Below are 6,053 nucleotides of genomic sequence, written 5' to 3' on the forward strand. Positions count from 1 at the left end.
GCCGGGCCGCCGGCGGCCGTCGAAGTCGCCGCCGCGGGGGACGCCGGCCGCGCCTTCGCCGCCTCCATCCCGGTTCTCCTTCTCCCCGCAGGTGGTGCCGCCGGGCGGCCGGAGCCCGGGCTCGTCCCTCCGCGGCGTCCGTCTGCCGCCGCTGCCCGGCCCGGAGAGCGCGCGGGCCTCCGGGAGCCGCCGCGCACAGGTAGGGAGCCCGAGGGAGGCGGGGCCGGACGTCTTCCCGCGCCGCGTGGGGACCGCCCTGTGCCGGTGCGGCTGTGGGGAGCGGGGCGGCAGCCGCCCGCGGGCTGAGCGCTGCCCTCGGTGCTGCGTGCGGCGCGAGCGGCGAGGACCGCGCTCACTCGGCCTTTCTCCTCGGCTTCTCTTGCAGGCGGGCGGGCGGCAGTTCCTGGAGTCGGCGACCGGCGGCGGTGCCAGTGGCCAAAGCAGACAGCCTCAGCCACCCTTGCTGCCTCGCTTAAGGCGGGCGGGGCTGCCGGCAGCAGCACCCAGGCGTGCAGCAGCAGCTTCTGGGGTCTGCAAGCTGCCTGCTCTGCCAGCGGCAGCCTCTTCCACAGCATCTCCAAGTGGCAGAGCACGTGCCGTGGGCATCAGGGGCAGCAGACTCCCAGTCCTTGCCCCGAGACCTCCGGGAACCTTGCATGTCCAGGACGGGACAGCAGGGGCTGAGAGCCGGGGTGCAGCCCTGGAAGTCTCAGCTGTTCTCGGGCGTCGCAGTGCCAGACCCAGACAGAACTACGTGGTGTCCCTGAGCTGTGCTGCAGCCGCAAGCCCAAGAGCCGGAGTGCAGCTGGCAGTACCAGGGCGCCAAGCACCTACCAGCAGCCTGAGAACACCAGCAGGAACGGCCCAGGGACTGACCACCAAGGCTGGGAAAGTCCACGCAGCTTGGAGAGATGCTCAGGAGGGCAGCACAGACACTCGTGCTGCCACTACACCATCTTCCAGAGCAGCTCAGAAGGGCCCAGAAGGGCAGGCAGGCGGCAAAGAGCAAGACAAGGAGCCCCTGCCTGCATTAGTGCCTGAAGATGCAGGCAACCTAGATTCTCCCAAGGCTGCACACTCTCCAGAGGAGGCCAATAATGCAGTGCTGTTCCCAAGAGTGTGTGAGGGGGGAGAAAGAGACGTAACTGCCACCACCATGCCTGAAGCCTTCAAACAAGCTCTGGGAGCAGCACTGAGACTGCAAGATCCCAGAGGGGTCAACCAGGTGGCCTACAGATGTTCTCCAGTACACCCAGCAATCTGGAGAATTCGGGATGAGGCAAGGAGGGAGCAGATGTTGTCCAGCTGGAACATCTCCTGGCCAAATCTGAGCATGCTCAGGCTGCTAAGACCCCAAGCAGCACATGCCAGTGCCAGTGCTACCAACAGTGCTCAGGGTATGCTGGACACCTGCACCACAACAGTGATGGTGGAGGGCCTCTTTCCTGCACCAGGGGAGCTCCCCTCCTGGGATGCTGGAGTGCGGGATGAACCGCATGATTTAGAAGAGATTGTTGAGACAGGAACTGCAAGACAGTCATCTGGTGACCTGCAGAATGCATGTCTTGCCCTGTCTGATGAGGCAGAGACAGTGTGTTCAGCTTCTCTTCTGGGCGCTGGTCTTGGGCCTGCAGGACAGCTTGAGCCATTGCCTGCATCAGTGCCTGAAAATGCAGAAAACGAGACCACGCACTGTCCAGAGGATGTCAATGCAGCACCACTCCTGTCAGCATGCAAGGGAGGAGAAGAAGAAATAGCTATGCCTGTGCTGGAATTGTCCAAAGAACCTCTGGGAGAAACACCAAAACTGCAAGATGCCAGAGAGATCTACGGGGAGACCTATGGATATTCTCCAATTTTCCCAGCAATTCATAGAATTCAGAATGAGGCGAGGAAGGAGCAGATGTTGTCCACCTGGAACATCTCCTGGCCAAGCAACGAGAGCATGCTCAGGCTGCTGAGACCCCAAGCAGCACATGACAGTGCCAGTGCTACCGACACTGTTGAGAGTATGCTGGAGACCTGCACCACAACATCGATGGTGGAGGGCCCCATTCCTGCACCAGGAGAGTTCATATCCGGGGATGCTGGCGTGCAGGATGAACAGCATGATTCGGAAGAGGCTGCTGAGACAGAATCTGCAGGACAGTCATCTGGTGACCTGCAGAGTGCATGTCTTGCCCAGTCGGATGAGGCACACACAGTGTGTTCACCATCTCTTCTGGATGCTGATCCAGGGCCTGTAGAACACCTTGAGCCTCTGCCTGCATCAGTGCTGGAAGATGCAGAAAGCTCAGATTCTTCCGAGGCTGCACGCTCTGTAGAGAATGCTGATGCAGCATCTCTCCGCTTGTCAGTGTCCGAGGGAGAAGAAGAAGCTATGCCTGTGCTGGAATTGTCCAAACAAGCTAAGGGGGAACCATCAAGACTGCAAGATCCCAGAGAGCTCTACAGGGAGACTTATGGATATTCTCCAATTTTCCCAGCAATTCGTAGAATTCAGGATGAGGCAAGGAAGGAGCAGATGTTGTCCACCTGGAACATCTCCTGCCCATGCAATGAGAGCATCCTCAGGCTGCTAAGACCCCAAGCAGCACATGACAGTGCCAGTGCTACTGACACTGTTCAGAGTATGCTGGACACCTGCACCACAACATCGATGGTGGAGGGCCCCATTCCTGTGGCAGGGGACCTCCTATCCTGGGATGCGGGAATGTGGGATGTACACCATGATTCGGAAGAGGTTGTTGAGACAGGAACTGCAGGACAGTCATCTGGTGACCTGCAGAATGCATGTCTTGCCCAGTCTGATGAGGCAGAAATATCACGTTCAGCTTCGCTTCTGGATGTAGGTGCTGGGCTTAGAGGACACCTTGAGCCATTGCCTATATCTGTGCCTGAAGATGTGGAAGACTCGGACTGTTTCACAGCAGCGCACTCTCCGGAGGTGGCCAGCGAAGCACCCTTCTTCCTGTCATTGAGTGAGGGAGAAGAAGGAGAAGAACCAGCTATGGCCATGCCTGAGTCCTCCAGTCAATCTCTAGGAGAACCATCAATTCTGCAAGATCTCGGAGAGATGTACTGGAAGGTCTATGGATGTCCTCCAATTCACCCAGCAATCCGGAGAATCCGTGACGAGGCAAGAAGGGAGCAGATGTTGTCTACTGGGAACAAGTCTGAGCCATACAGTGTGGGCATGCCCAGGCTTCTCGTGCTCCAAGCAGCAGATGATGGTGCCAATGCTGCCGACACTGCTTGGGGCATGCTGGACATCTGCACCACTACATCGAGGGCAGATGGCCACTTTCCTGCCTCTTGTGATTCCCAAAGCTGGGGTATTGGAATTAAGTATGCAGAGGAAGCGATCATTGACGATGCTGCCAGTGATGCCAGCACCGCTCACAGCATGCTGGATGCCAGGGACACTGCAGTGATGGCTGAGAGCATGCCCACGCCCTCCTGTTTTTGCCCTGATACCATGGTGGGTGTGGAAGAAGAATGGGAGGACAACCGTGAGGAAGAAGCTGCTGAGGCAGTCAGTGTGCCACCAAGCATTTCTCATTCCTCAGCTGGTAAGATGAAGACAGCAGCAGCTCGCCGCCGGATGCCAGCTGTCATCAGGAATGTGCTCCGGGCTCTGCGCAGGATTTGCACCTGCAGCTGCATCAGGGGACAGCAAGAGGAGAAGCACGAGGCTGCAAACACCAGGCAGCACCCCAGAGATGCCTAATTCCATCTTGTCAGTGTCAAATTATGATTCCATCCTGTCAACGTAGAATTCTGATTCCATCTTGTCAACATAGAATTCTGATTCCATCATGTCTACATAGAATTCTGATTCCATTTTGTCAATGTCGAATTCTGATTCCATCCTGTCAACGTAGAATTCTGATTCCATCTTGTCAATGCAGAATTCTGATTCCATCCTGTCAACATAGAATTCTGATTAAATGCCATCTTTATTCTATCCTGCCTGAGTGCTGTCTGATCTGTCACTCATGCATGGTTGGTCTCTGAGTGCGACTACTGGGCTCAGAGCACGGGGCAATGGATCCATGTGTCGGTGGTGGCAGCAAGTGCAGAGAGCGTGGGCGTGCAAGGGAGAGTGATTTGTGACTTGCAAAGTGTGAGCTGGCTGAGCCGGTGTGTGTGTGAGGTGGGCTGCGATGAAGGGGGTGAGGGGCTCTGAAAGGGGCAGCCCTGGTGGGAGAGCACCGCTGTGCCTGTAGGGGTGAGAGCACGGCCAGACACCTACCTAGAAGGCCCATTTGGGGCAGCTTTTGCTGAAGGGGCAGTCCTTTAGTCCAGACGCCTTTAGTCCACTCTAGGTCTCCATTTGCCGTTAGACTTCCACACTGTCCATACAGGAGAGTTATAAGGAAAGTTTGCAGATGCTATTATCCCTTGATTGCACAGTTCATGAATCTCCAATCCTCCTGCCACAGGCAGGGCCACCAACCTCCCCATTTAATACTAGTCCAGATTGCCCAGGGCCCCATCCAATCTGGCCTTGAACACCTCTAGGGATGGGTTTGATGGGATCTCAAAGATCACCTTTTTCCAACCTTGTTTCCACCCCCCAAGGTGGACTGGGTTCCCTACCTCTGCATCCGTCTCTTCTGCCTCTGGATCAAGCCTGGCCTGGAATGTTTCCTGGAAGAAAGGAGTCTTTATAGGAAGCAAGAGGGAGATAGTCACCACCATGGATCCAGCATGATAGTTCAGTCACTGATCTTCAGTAGTGGTGGGTTGCCGAGCATTGTTGTTCTGTTGGCGATGACAGTGACTACAGCGATGATGGCAACTTTTCAGTGGTAGTACAAACTTATTTATAAGTCCAAAGTCAGCTCTCTTTGGAGTGGCAGCTTCTGGCTTTGGGATCTCAGAAAGAACCCCTTTTGTTCCTTTCTTCTGGGCCTTGCCAGTAGATAAGAGGGAGCAGGGAGGTGCCCACTTGTATCTTGCCTTCACAGGATACAATGGTATCATCGCCCAGTCTCATAGCAAGCTGGAGTTATTTGGTCACAGGCTATATCTTCCACCAGTAAGCAGTCCTGAGCACTCCCTACCAAAGGCAAACAGCTAAAATTGTCCACACAGTGATGTTGATTGCCACACAGCAACACCCATCACTCATCTCCTAGACAAGGCAGCCTTATCACAAGAAATACCTCAGGAAGCAAGCTTTGAGCCAAAAAAAAAAAAAAAATCAAAGAATTCTCACACCACCACGTGGCTCAAAGATTGCTTGAAATGAAGCATAAGTGACCCTCCATGGTGGTGAGGAAAAGAGAAAAAAGAAAGTAAGAAAAAAAAAAAAAAGTAAGCATAAGGGAAAAGAGGAGTGGGAAGGGGGGTTAAATGTTACAGTTGTTATGAAGAATTTCTTGGGCTTGGTTACAGAGGTTGCCCTGATTTGTTGGACTTGTTCATCATCAGTTGAAGTGGTTACAAAGTACATGGAGGATACAACTCCTTGTATAAAAGTTGAATCAAACATGGAGCCATACAAGAAACAAACATAAGAGTTGCAACAGCACACGAAAAAGGATACGTTTCTCCCGTGGGCAATTTGTTCAGCAACATTTTCATTATCATTCCATTTTTAGACAACAATTAGAGTCATTCAATTTGCCACAGACACCACCTGTGACTCTTCAGGAGTGGTGACACGAACGTTCCATAATGAATAAAAATTAGAAAGTGAAAAGAGACAACTGTACATTTGGCAATAACCATACCTTTAACAATAGCCAATAATATTAAATCAGTAAGTAAAACAAATAGAGCTATTTGTGTCAGCTGCTTTCCCCACCCAGGAACTCCCAGTGTAAGCCAAGATCCAGATGGGAATTCTTCAGTAGAGGTTGTGGTGTTTATGAACACCCATACAATATTACACTTCAGTGAATTCATCAAAAGCGTATCTAGTCCAATTTGACAATATGTGGACTTGCCATGTAATGTTTTCTAAGATGATTTAGTATCACGAGAACTCTCCACTTGAACATTTCCAAAGCAATTCAAATGCTGAGAGATATAAATCTTAGTTT

This window comes from Phasianus colchicus, chromosome 9 (assembly GCF_987193195.1).
Source record: "Phasianus colchicus chromosome 9, bPhaCol1.hap1.1, whole genome shotgun sequence".
NCBI lineage: Eukaryota > Metazoa > Chordata > Aves > Galliformes > Phasianidae > Phasianus > Phasianus colchicus.